This window comes from Kryptolebias marmoratus, linkage group LG17 (assembly GCF_001649575.2).
Source record: "Kryptolebias marmoratus isolate JLee-2015 linkage group LG17, ASM164957v2, whole genome shotgun sequence".
In the NCBI taxonomy this organism is placed as follows: Eukaryota; Metazoa; Chordata; class Actinopteri; order Cyprinodontiformes; family Rivulidae; genus Kryptolebias; species Kryptolebias marmoratus.
Genome location: NC_051446.1, coordinates 13,826,060 through 13,839,959, shown reverse-complemented (window position 1 = coordinate 13,839,959; position 13,900 = coordinate 13,826,060). Strand labels below are relative to the sequence as shown.

General features: G+C 39.4%; 1 protein-coding gene across 1 annotated transcript in view; it reads right to left on the bottom strand.

Moving 5' to 3' along the window:
- LOC108237215 (SH3 and multiple ankyrin repeat domains protein 1) overlaps positions 1-10,163 on the bottom strand; it is a 46,553-nt gene extending 36,390 nt beyond the window's left edge. Inside the window, exon 1 of the mRNA XM_037981027.1 lies at positions 9,623-10,163. The gene's annotated coding sequence lies outside the window, so the exon portion shown is untranslated. The remainder of the gene's footprint in view (positions 1-9,622) is intronic.
- Between the last annotated feature and the right edge of the window lie 3,737 nt (positions 10,164-13,900).

Below are 13,900 nucleotides of genomic sequence, written 5' to 3'. Positions count from 1 at the left end.
AGAAAAGGAACTGAAGGGACAGGCTGAGGGGAGACAGGAGCCAAGTAATTGGGATGTAAAACCAATAGCGGGGATACACAGGAGAGAAACATGGATTTTGGAGTTTGCATAAAGGGACGCCTTCAGAGTGACGGGAGAAAAGGAGGACGGGAGGAGAGCCGAGGCTGAAACAATGATGAGAGCTAAAGACAATTAAAACAGCAATGCAACAACAGAAAAATATGAAAAAAAGCATTTAGCTACCCCAAAACTGCAACAGCTATTGGAATTAAAATCAATCAGACCTCCAGTAACTTGCTTCTCAGCAATTTGTGGTTGCAGAAAGTATTTTCCACCTTAACTCAGCTCTTTTGTTTTGAACAATAATTCTGATTGGACCATATTTTTTTTGTTTGTTTGGCTCTAATATCTTGGTCTTAGCATTCATCTCTAAAAGTCTTGACTTTACTTTGTCTTGGAAGATCTGCAACTCAACGACTGATAATGTTCTTCAATATGACACCCCTATGGATTGTTTGATCAACTGAATAATTACAGTTCTCATTAAGGAAAGGTAAAATGGCTCTGTTAAAAAAACAAAACAAAAAGAAAATCACAGTATCTCTAACATTTACTGAAGGCTTTATTTCATTGGTATGAACTTGAGATATTTGTCCTGTTAGCCTTCTCCGGGTTACTACATTTATTCCTCCATCTGAGGTTTTCCCCCAAAAGTTGGGTCTTTAGGATACTATAGTTTGCATGTAGTTATTTTTGTCAGAATTGCAGACACACAAGATGTCCAACTAAGGCAAAGAAACAACATGTTTTGCAAACTATACACAAAACAAGATAACAGCAATACTGTGAAGGGTGATTAATGCAACAGGTGAGCTGATAATGTAAGGCTGTGAGTTGAGCTGGATTAGACTGGGGAGCGTGTCTGATGACGACAAAACCAAGAAAATGATTCAACAGCTGAGAGTCTTCCACAATACATACTCAAAGGGCTAACAGATTGATCAAGATCTTTGTGAGGCAGCGAGTGAGATGCATTTCTTTAAGAAAGTAACTGCGCTTGTTGTCGAACTGAAGCCACTTTGTCCCTCTTTGCTCTTAGCGACTTAGCCTTTTGCACCAATTTGTAATTTAAAACATCTGTTGACATCACCTGTTAGACATATAGTCATCTTTTTCACATTGCCCCCACTTAAAATTTAGTTGGAAAGCGTTGCAGACCTGAAATACAGGAATTGCTGTAAATTAACAAATGAAACAAACCCAAAATATCATGCTGAGCTTATGCTGTCTAGGCTGAAATAAAGAAGCAAAATGGAAGAATCACTACATTTTTACTGAAATTCTTTATACTACTTGATAATTCAACAGTGTCAGGTATTCGTTTTAAATTTCTCCCCTAATGAGCTCCGACAGCGAGTTAACCAGAAAAGAGGAACATCAGAAGATATCAGATGTTGGAGAGCTGCTCTGATTGAAGAATGTTGTAGATTCACTTTTAATCTGAAGCTACAGAGAGTCTGTTTTAGATAGATTTAGTCAGTCGTGGGTCTTCAGACAGCGAGAAAATGAAACAAAACATATGAGAAGTCAGAAACAGACCGACGGTGATAACAACAACAGAGATGAATTATTCTCCTTGAGCAGTCAAACAGCAGAAGTGGATGGAAAGTGTTGTCAAGGGCACAGATACCTCTGCTTTCTATTCATCTTTGGCTCTCCTGGGAGGTTTTTGCATGCCTTTGTTTTTTTTATACTGCTCATAAACAACATGAGAGGTCAAACTCAGGTTTTCTGCATTATAAGGTACAATGATGTAGGCTGCCCACAAAGTTTTACGGCTGCTTTACTTTTATTAAATTACACCATATTCTCACTTCAAATTTTATGTTCTCACTTACTATCCCCTCCTCTTAGGGTCCAAGGAAATTTATAAGGATAAGTTTAAAAGCACTATAAAGACCTTCTGCTATGTCAGTTTAACACGTGCTCTTATTATTTCTCCTTTTTTTTGTCAGTTTCTCTTGTCTTTCTCTCTCACACACTTACTTTCTCCTTATGTAGGACAGAGCTTGTGTATAGATATATTTTCAGTGTATCGGTCCCCGGAAAGTAGAATTGGAGATCATCCAAGGAACAGATTGTCCCACTTTTACATCCTGCAAAAGTGGAGCGGCCAAGATCTGTCCTCCATATCCCTCTCTTTGACTGGGTCTCCACCCGTCAGCCTCTTTCATAGCATCAGTAACGGGGAACAAGAACACTCGAGCCACACTCCAACGTGGGATGGATGGAATGAGTCACTAACATGAAGAATGAGGGTGCTTGGGTTTTGTATGAATGGTGCTACGTTATAGCCATCAGGCACGGGGGTGGTGCTGTGACGTAGGACTTTATGAGGGAAGGGATATACTTGAGAATGAGAAGTGGGACTGTACTGTATGGATAATAAGCACCCTTTAAATCAGTGGTGCTCTATTAAAATTCAGCAGGGTCCACCTAAAGAAAATTTGCTCTAGCAAAGATTCAGAATATATATATTTAAATGTTCTTTCAGTGACAGCCATGCTAGTTTCCTTCACTCACAATCTTGTATTTTCAGATCTGCACCTCTCTGTGGGCTGGCAGCTTCTCTCTGCAGTGGGACGTGGGAATTACCGTAAATGCTAGAAAAGCTGTGCACTGTACAATAAACTACTGTAAACTTTAGGACAGCCGCACTGCCTAACATAATTTACTGTAAACGTGGGGAAATGGGCAATATATAATTTTAAAAAAATGAAGAAAACAAACAAACACCCAGTTTGATGTATTTTCTCCACGTGGGTGTTTCCACTTTCACTTCAAGCTCAGGTCTACCAGAGTCCTGGGATCTTCAGGGCTTCTCTTCAGTATCTTAGCTGTCTTAGCTGTCTTATCTTGTTCCAGAGTGCAGAGTTTTGTCATCTTAAAACGACTGACTTCAAACACTTTGTAGCACTTCATGTGTTTTATAAGCTTTTACAGCACTGGCAGTTTCACATTACACAGGTATTCACATAGATCTGTGGTTTGCAGCTAGTTGTAACACTTCTGGCAGAAACTTTATAAAACTTTGACCGGAATGATCACGTAACGCTAATTGACATTGGTCTAGGAGGTTTATAAAATGATATTTGCATACACCGTTCTGAAATTTGGTCATTGGAGTTGTTTTAAGGTAGCACTTTGAAACAGGCCTCACTAAGACTAGCTTTTAGCTCATCAGTTCAGTCAGAATAAAACCCCATTTCTCCAAATTGAGTCTGTTCAAACAGATATCTACAACAAATAAGATATTAATTGTTATTACCTTTCTGCAGATCCCCACTTCAGAAGATCTGAACTACCGCTTTTACCTTGCTGACAGGTCACAGCACCTAATTCACCGTGTACTCAAAGATTCTGGCTTTTCCCCCGAGCGTGGGGCTATAAATGCTCCTGCTGAACATGAGCGGGCGCTTTCTAATCAGCTGCATGTGATGCTAATCAAAGAAAGAAACCGTCGCCCTTTTAATCATTCAATAAGTGGATTATTAAATGAATTACTCCCAGCTCTGTTTAACAATTAATATCCCGGTCCGTTTATCTGTGCTCCAGCTTGATCCTTTCCAGTACCACTTCAACATGGACTTGATTGCTCAAAATAAAAAGGAACACGGTTTGTCTAACAAGTTAAACACCACTCACAGAGGGCCTGAGCTTGTGCACAGCTGTAGACACAGATCCTGTCAGTAGTCATTCTAGTCATCCTCACAGACTTACAGTCTCAAGTTGATCAAAGTGGGCTATCTTTCTGCTCACTTTGGATTTAACTGGGTCAGGTTGAATGTGCACCGAGGGCTTTGCTTGGTCTAATCTGGGCTGGGAGACCTCAATGCAACACAGATGCAGGAGTGAAGATCCCCTGTTCTATTTTAAATCCTCTCTATAAACATGGAAAAGGTAAACAAAGCATCTTTGTCAAACTATAAAAAAAGAAATTCCTAAATTACAGCAGTTTCTCTATTTTTGGTTAGTTTTGATTGTTTACTCTAATTTGAATCTGAGTATTCTGTACCACTTTTTAAGTCTCATGATTTAATCAAAAATGTAAAAAAAATTCTAAGTGGGATACGACGTTCAGTGTTGGGAACTTTGGCACAAAGTAAAAATAAAATCCAAATTTTCTTTTTCTGTGTTAGCCATCAGGCAGGACTGATGATCCTAAATGTTTTTAATTAAGGGACACAAATAAAACCCGAATCACCCTTATTACTATTCAGGTAAAAAAAGAAAAAGTCCTGAATTTTGTTGTACAGCTTAGAAATAAAACATGCAAATCATACATCAAATAGAAATTTTTAATATCCAACCTGTTGTTCTTCGCTCAGCAGCAGCTTGTTTGAGCCTTATTTTCAGTCTGTGTTTCTGACTGCCTGTCTTGAACAGTCAGGGAGTGACAGACACAGGTGTGTGGTTACCACGGTGACCATAATGAGCAACTGGAAGCAGGGTAAACATTTCTTATAACCTTAGTTCTCTTTTTACTTCATACAGTTCTCACATCTAAATGTAATTATTTTTCTTAGCTTATATTATTACAAAGTTATTTTGGATGTTTGGGCAGCAGCTGCGTTTGATCTTTCAATATTTCTTCAGAAATTGTTTATTATTCTTATGTTCTTTTGGAGGTTTGAGGCTATTCTTGTTATCAGTGTGGATTCCCACAGGCTGATGCAACTGTGTGTGATTTTACCGAATGACACCACATCTCCAGCTCCTCTGCACATATTTGCTGGAGCACTTTCTCCAAACTCTTGGCACAGCTGGCACAAGTTACTAGTGTTAAATGTAGGTTTCCTCCTCCCCACCGACTTAGTTTTATAAGAAAATGGGTGGAGTTCAACATGTCCAAATAATCACATATGAATCTAATTTCACAGCCGTGGTCCCCGTTCGCTTGTTGAGCTCATATAACAAACACTTCGACACATGACATGACAGGAAGTGCATTAAAATGTCATCAACACAGAAAGCACATTAAAATGTCGTTACCGCTGAGAGTTCAAAGGCAATCATGCAGCAGGTTACCTTCAGTTTTACAACAACAGAAGAAGAAAGGCGAAGTGCCAAACCTGGACCAGGCTTATTTCTAACCACACACATCTTGGATCTACTAAGCTTTTTGAAAACAGTGTTTTTACTTTGTGGGCCAAAATGTTTCAGGCCTCAAACAGAAAATGAGGAAGGACAAACCAACTCGTCAGACGTACAGAGATGATAACAGGTTTAAGGCTTTATGGTGGATTTTAAACAGCCACAAACAGACCGTCCATCAGTGACAGTTTCACTTACCTTCTACGTCCCGTGACTTAAAGGTAACGCTGAGAGACAAAAGTCAACAAGTCTCTAATTAATGTTGTTAGACACGGCTGACAAAGGCACGGCCATGTTGCTGCCTGTCAGTCCCACATTACAGTTTGTCCACTGTCCACATAAAGAACGCCAACTTGTCCAACAGACCGGCAAAGCTTCAGTCTTAACTTTCACTTAAAAAAAAAAAACTCCACTGCTAAATACGTAAAATTAAAAGGTTTTATCTGTAAAAAAAAACCATTTACTGAAAAAAATGGGACAAAAAAAAAGGAAAAGTCAGGGAAGCTCTCAGATCATGGATAGATCTTTAACATTTCTTGATATTCTTTATCAAAGGGACATTCCAGACATTTTGAGGTGGGGATCTGTGGAAACACTATAAACAGTTAATAGTTTACCTGTCATAGGTAGATCTTTGAGGGACCTTAGTTTAAAATTTTATAGTGATTTGTGTTTGCACAAATCACAATTTTATAAACTTTTACATTTGTTTTTTGTAACTTTAATACTTTTCAAAAATATTTAACAAATATTACAAATGTACAAATATTTTCCCCATAAAAGTACATGATGACCTCTTCAATTCATTCAAAAATGTTGCTTCAGCAGGCTGGCGCTGTTGTTGTCTTCTATTCTTAATTTTTAGCTTCTGTTCAGCTACTTTTAGCTTTGAAGGGTTTTGATCTTTTATAGCTTATTTTTATTGATACATAATCACATCATGTTGTTTGATAAGTTATTAGGTTTGCTTCATATTTACGAAGTTTCAGCGTTTTAAAGTATTAGGCTTTGTAAGAGTGCTTTGTGTTTGTTCAGGGCCTCAAAAGGAAAGATGATGAGGAGAAAACTTTTTTACAAGCTTATCTGTTCTGCCTGAGCTGTAATCCGTCAAGATAAAAAAAATAGTTATGCTAGCCAAAACTGCGATGCTGTAATTTCATAATTAATACAATTCAGTGTTTTGTTATCTTACTCCCCAATGTCACCCAGCAACAGGGGTGGAGAAAAGTATCTTTATTTCTTTAAAAAGCCTCGTGAGGTGCCAAAGCCTCAGACTTTTTCTGCATGAGGGTGGGGGCACCTCTCAGGCTAAGTCTCCAGAGTTCTGAACATTATGGCTCTTACATTATTGTTTGTTTGGTTATTTTACTGTTATTGTTTAATAAAAGAACTTTAAACTTGAAGTATTGGTGTTTGACTGATTCTTCTCAATTAAAAATCCCAGAGGGATTAAGGAATCCCAACAGCTTCTATCTAGTCTTTTTATATTTTCAGCTAGGGTTTCGGTATTTGCAGCTTTTAGTCAGTCCCTTGTCACTTTTAGCTAGCATTTTGCTCCTTTTACCTAACCTTCTGTGGCTTTTAACCAGTGTTTTGCTACTTTTAGCTTATAGATAACCCTTTTATACTTTTATCTTTAAGCTGGGGTTTTACTGCTTTTGCCTGGTAACTAGCATTTTGCCTCTTTTAGCTTGTGTTCTGCTTCTTTTAGCTTTAACAAGCTTCAGCTTCTTCAGCAGTCATTCAGCACTCTTTGCAGAAAATGCAATTTCTCTAGTTGTTCTTAAGTTTTTCTTCCAAACCCACTTCAGAATAGTTGGAATATCTCTTTAAATATGACTTTAAATATTCACAGAATACATTTTTTTCCAGGGTGTTTATATTGAACAGCATTATTTTTTAAAGCGCGTTTCTGCCTGCACTCGGTCAGATCTGAGGTGACCCAAGAATGACCGAACAACTGAAACAGTGAGGCTGCAGAGTCGAGACGTTTTCACTTCAACTTCACATCAAAACTGCAACTTGTGTGCTTCCAGTAAACCTCTTGTTCTTTGGTGCATTAAAACTTATTAGTCTGCGGTTGCGTCGAGAACTTAAAACAGTGTTTCAGTTCTTCATAAAGTCTTGCGGTTGGCTCGCTTCTATTTTTATGGCTTAAGGCATTCCCTCCACCCCCAGGAAAACACACTTTCCATATGTAATAATGCAAAACCTGCACAGTCAGGGCTTTTATAATTAATAAATGCTATAAACTATGGGAGGCCGTCACAAACAGTTGGGAAGCGTATTAGAAACCGTATCAGGTAATAACATTTGTTTAAAGAAATATTTACCTCAAGGTTGTTGTTTTTTTTTTTTAAATTGTTTAAGTTTAAGGATGGATGTTATCTCTTTGCGCCCATTTTGCTGTTTTTCATAACCTCACATATACTCGGTTTTTGCTTATAAATCAGTTTTTCACAGTTAAATCCCATTTTCAGATTCCCGCGGGACTAATTTATGGAATATTTTTTGTGGGTTTTGCATCTTTCCTTTATGACTACAGTAGCAGCTAATGGAGTCGAGCTGAGCTCTTCCTCAGCAGCGAGCTGTCACTGGAGATATTTCCCCCCGCCCCCCACCACATCTGTCCTCCATGTCCCACTCTGTCTCTGCACCAAGCCCTGGAGAGCTGGTGGACCACATACTGTAGAGCTGACACATCTGCAGTTCTGACCGGCCCATTTATTGACACAAGAGGAGAACAGGAACGGGCAAGAAGGATCAGCCCGAGACATGACAGGCTGCAGGGAAAGTGAGACGACAGCCGAGGTGGAAACGTTCTGGACGACCTACGTCTCCACTGACACTTCAGGAGGCCCGTCTCTGACCAGTTCAGCGTCTACCACATGGCATTCTCTCTCAGCTCCTCTCCACCATGTTCGCTCCGCTTGTTCCATTATGATCAATTGTTCTGAGTTGTAAAGAAGCCATTAATCTTTGTGTCTACTTAGCTCTAAATTGCCCAGTTTGTTTGTTTCTGCCTCCTTTTTTTTTTTTTTTCTCTCAGATTTATTCCCTGGGGTACAATTCTGCGGTAGAAAATCTGCTTTTACAGCAGCCGTTGCTTCAAAATGTGTCAGGCGGGTCTTAAGAAACTCAGTCAATTATGTTTTACAGGATGAAAGAGCAGGGAGCGTGGACACACCACTGCTGCACAAAACTAACTCTAAGACCCTGTTTTATTTGTATTTTTATTTTCCTTTCCTGTCAGGCCCAAACTGGATTCATGTCAGCAGCTGAATGTGTGCGCGAGGCTTTTCTCCTGGGGAGCTTCGAGAGGTTTCCACCTTTCTCTCCATCAGTCGGCAACATAAACACCCCGATCAGGCGACACTTTTTGACACGTCACAGCTGAAAGAAGTGTGTGAAACGAAGGTGTTGATGAGCTCCCGTTTGATTCGTCTCACCTTTTCCATTTCTGCACCTTTTTTTCACTTTGAACTGCACATCGCCTCTGTAACCGTCTGAGTTGAATTAACATCGAAATCATGTAACCGTGAAGCCTTTTTTCTTCCTCTCAAACTCTCCCCCTCCCCTATTTTAAATCTTTTTTTTTTCATAAATCATTTCCTTTATTTCATCCTCGCGTGTATCACTGCCAAACAGCAGGTCATAACCTACTTTGTTGCAGCGAGAAGCAGTTGTACAAAAGTGAAAAGTACAGTTATGGTTCATAATGAACACGGAGTAATCTGCACGGAGCAGGGTTCTAACTAGTCTCGGAAATTTAATTATCTATCCATTTTCTACTGCTTATCAGTGTTCGGGTTGTGGAGGCAACAGGTCCAGGAGAGAAACCCAGACCTCCCTTCTCACCAGCGATGCTCTCCAGCTCCTCCTGGTGGATCCCAAGGCATTCCCAGACCAGAGAGGATACATAATCCCTCCGGCAAGTTCTAGGTCTCTTCCCAGTGGGACATGCCAAAGGAAGGCATCCAGGAAGCATCCTAATCAGATACCTGAACCACCTCAACTGACTCCTTTTGATGAGAAGGAGCTGCAGCTCTACTCTGAGCTTAATTATGGCTGTAAAATCAAAATCAACTTCACCAGCATCACCCTCCTCTGGGTCTAGTGCACTGGTAATTTGCTTTCAACAGTGGAACTGCTCTGGAGTAAAGAAAAAAAACCCACTATTAATAGAGTTTTCTGAGAAGATTTTCTGATCTTTCCTCCTTGTCCCACTTTGTTCTTCCTCCACACCTACATAAAACATGTGGAAAAAGACCTCAGAGGACGTTTGCCCCTCCTCCTGCTCAGTTGCTCAGTTTCAGTGGCTTCTTTTTTTTTTTTTTTTGAAAGGAAAAAGAAAAATGCTTTTGATAATTTCCTCCTTCCCTGAACGTATCTATGTGAAGCTGTGAAATGCACACAAATCTTTGGGTTAATTCCAACTAACATTAGACCAACACAAAAAAGTAAATACCTTTCAGTCTGCAGTTCTGCCAGTGTTGCTCCCTTTCATATCCGCAGTGACCTCCTTGATGTACCAGGAAAAAAAAAACAAAAAAAAAAAAACAAGAGCAGGACTTTAAAAGCTGACTGACTGATCCAGCTGATAAAATACAGATTAGGATATTTAAGAGAAGCTTCTTTTTCTTCTTCCTTGTTTCAGAAGAACATTTTCCTGCCTAGAGTGAGGCAGCCTGAGCTACTGGATTGTGCAGCGTCTCTTTCTGTTTTTTCCTCCAGCTCCTGGTGTAGCTGCTCTCTCCCTCTCTCTCCGTCTCCATCTCATACATCCAGGCTCTCTCCCTGCCTCACTTTAGCTGGTAGACTGATCCCTCAGCTTCGCTCTCTTTACTCTTCACGTGCAGACTCTTCATCACTCATCTGTCGCTTTCCCTCCTGTTCTGTCTTTCTTTCTTTTTTCCTGAACCCAAGTGCTCTTTGTTTCAATTAGCTCCAATTTTCTTCATTTCCCTCTGCCACTGCTCCACCACAGAGTCTTGCTCATTATTTCAGCCTCTCATCAATCAAATGCTCTTGTCTTCTGATGTGATTCCCACCTTTACACACACACACACACACACACACACACACACACACACACACACACATACACATACACATACACATACACACACACACACACACAGGGGATGGAGCTGACCACTCAATGTTTCCAACTGTCTCATTAATGCTTCCAGATCATCATTAAAATGCAAAAAAATATGATTGGACTCTTTCCATAAATTCATTTTTGAGTAGTAAATTAAAGCCCTAGCATACCTTGACAAAATGCATATTGCCCGCCAGCTTTTGTGCCAAAATGTTTTACTCAAATCAACTCATGTTGAGAAATGACAAAGTTGCACTGCAGCTGTTGTGGATAAAACCTGGTAAATGACCTTATATGTAATATTCATGCATTATTGTGAGGTCTCTCCCAGCTTCTACCACACCCAATTTTAGTTCAATATCTGTAAACAGGTATGAGTTATAGCCATTTTTGTGTTGGTTAAGGTCCATCACTTATGGCAGCTCTCTTGAACTGGGTTGGCTTCAAAAGTTAATCAGCTGTAGATGGACATTAGTTACTGAAAGTTTCATTAAAATCAGACCAGTCTTTCATGAAATATTTTGCTAACGGACAGACAGTGTTGACTTTAGGAGTTAATACTAAAGTTTTAAGCAAATTTGTTGTGCAATTAGTAACACTCAAAGTATATGTTGAGGATGATCCTCGGCTGCTACTACAACAACAGGAAACTAGCTCAACATCTGTGAAACTGACTGAGTTAGAGGCATTTTTGTGTTGGCTAATGTTGATGACCTGTAGCAGCCACGTTGAATTGGATCGAGTCCAAAGGTTAATCAGTTGTAGATGGACACCCAATATTTATTTTCTGGACGTGTCATAAGAATCTGTCCACTGGTTCATGGGATATTTTGCTAACAGACAGATAAACAAACACTTCATCAGGGGGCGATAAAATGGGTTTTTCATCATATGGCTCTTGATTTGTGATCTCGAGTCAGTTATTTTATTTCTTGAGACTCATCCTATTTTTGAGATACTTTCTTGAGAGACACCTTTTTATTTGATCTTCCTAAAAAATAAAATTAGAAAACTTTGCTGAGGAAATGTTTCAGTTTTGCATGTTTTTTTTAGATGACTACATCCTTTAACGACACATGAAAAATGCACCAACCGTCTAATTATTTTCAGTACCAGGAGCTGCAGTTTATGAGCTTCTTTATGCATACAGAACATACAAGGTCAACTTGGAGGGTGCTGAATGCTGTGGTTAAAAAAAAAATAGAAAATTGACTTTCAAAGAAGCATATGGTGCACAATGTAGAGATGATTAAAGTGCTCTGAGCTGATTTATTTAGTTTTCACATTTCTAACCTAAAAAGCTCAAAGTGCTCACGCCACATCTCTTTTGAAAAAAGTAACATTACTTCCTTTAAAAAATAAAATAATAACTGCAGGATGTTTTCCTGCAACACCAAATTAAATACAATTTTTACACTAACAATCAGCTTCAACTGTCATTTTTGAGAGGAGCTATCTGTGAGAAAGTCCATCATGAGACGGGTCATATTCTGGTATGGCCAATTGTGGACAGTTTCTTGTCCGTGCTCCAACTCTGCAACCGTGTAATGTAGGAATGTCGAACTGTACAGTTGGACATGTCATTGGTCGAGGATGATCCCTATTAATTTCACAATCACAGGGTCAAATGACAAGGTCACAGGTGAGCCCTTTGTGAAAACCGTGTCTGTGCTCCAACTCCAGACACATGTATTCAGGATTGTTGTGTGAGGAAACTCATGTTTTAGATTTTGATACTCTGACAATTTTCTGACGAGTGTATTTTGTACCGCTGACGGTATGCTAAATAATCACAGCGTATCTTTGTTGTGTTTTAGGAAACTAAATAGAAAATGTTTCAGAAATAAATCTTTTGTCATAATGTGGTGAGAGTGTGGCGAACCCAATATGCAGACTCATCTGTAAAATAAAAACTGATTTATTTAAATAACAAATCAAGAAAATAAAGGGCTGACGTGGCAGCAACACAAACAATATCAAAAATCTAAGAATGGCAAGGTGAGGCGAGACAAGGCAAGGAGGATCCATGGACGAAAACAACAATACATGGACATACCTGAGAGAATGAACTGGCGAGGGAATGGAGAAACTGACCAGGTTTTAAAGACAGAGAAATAATTATGAGAAGTGGGCACGGGTGAGTGATTACAAGTGAAGGCAGGTGGAGATGGGCGTGGCAAGTAAACAAGTGCAGACAGAGGAGGAGTGTAAGAATAATGACAAGGTACAACAAAGACAAAACCAGAACACATAATAACAAAATAAACCAAGAAACAAGACAAACCCCAAATCTTTGGCTTTTGTTGCTAAAACCTGTTACAATTTTCATAACTTTAAAAAGGTAATTTTTTTTTTCTGCCATCTGCCATCATGAGAGGCGGGTGATCATGTAATTATGTGTTCGCAAAATAACATGATCAGACATCCATGAAACACTCTCAGAAAGTAATTGGCTGTACATCTACAACTGATTAACTTTGGAGTCAACTCGATTGAAGATGAAAATCAGCTTGAACTCAGTTTTTACACATATAGAACTAAAATACAGTGTTGTAGTCACTAAACGTAGCAATGAAATCACAGAACATTGTCAGGTTTGTAGTGTAGGTTGGAACCCAGAATGCAGGCAGACTTGTGGATCAAAACTTAAATTACTTTTATTAAAGAAACCGCTGACACGGCATTGAGCAAGAGTACTTACAAAACAGCAGACTACAGGGAACACAAGGCAGGAACAACCCAAGCAAGGAGCTGATAACGCCCAACTGAAGAGCAGCAGGGAAGAACAGAATATAAAGGGACGACTAATGAACTAGAATGACAATCACCTGGTGGGACAGGTGAGAGTGGGCGGGGCCAGAGAGAACTGAAACACTCAGACACAGAGGAATACATGAACATGAAGACCAAGAAACAAAATTAAACAGGGACCACTGCAAAATAGGTCAAAGAAGGAAAACATGAATACAGATCCTGACAAACATACTCGTTTAAAACTTTGGAATGCAGGCTGATGGGCGATATGCATTCATTCAAGAAATGCTGCTCTCATTTCTGAGGGTTTTTGTTAAGGATCATAATATTTCTCCTAATGAGGCTTTTTTCTTCATCAGCAGTGGGTATTTATTCCATATTTTGAAGGTGTAGAAGGTGTGTTACACATCTGCACTGGGATCTGAGAAAACAATCTTAATACCATCTGTTGCAAAGCTGTGGTTGGGTTTGGACATTGACCCATATTTAAATGGTGTGAGATTTTCATCAGCAAACAAAAGATTAGTTTACAAAGAGGAAAAATTAGCCCTGTAAGCATTTATTTACATTGATACAGCTGCAGAATTGGTCTAAAGTTTGTCAAAAGGCACCCAAGATCTTTTACCTCTTTTTCTGACAGTTCTGACACATTTCAGACTATTTGCCTCAAACGCTGAAAAACTTTGAATTTTCCCCTACAGGCCAGTGCCGATGGGTCAATAAGAAGCGATTGTTACGCCTGCAGTCTATTCAGTGGAAAAGTGCGATAAAAATAATTGGTGAATTTCACGACGTTTGACTGGGCTGCAGGATATTATATTCTACCTGCATCAGCTTTCAGAAGTGCTCAAAGGGTTCATTAACTCACCTGAGGTGCAGCTGCCAGCT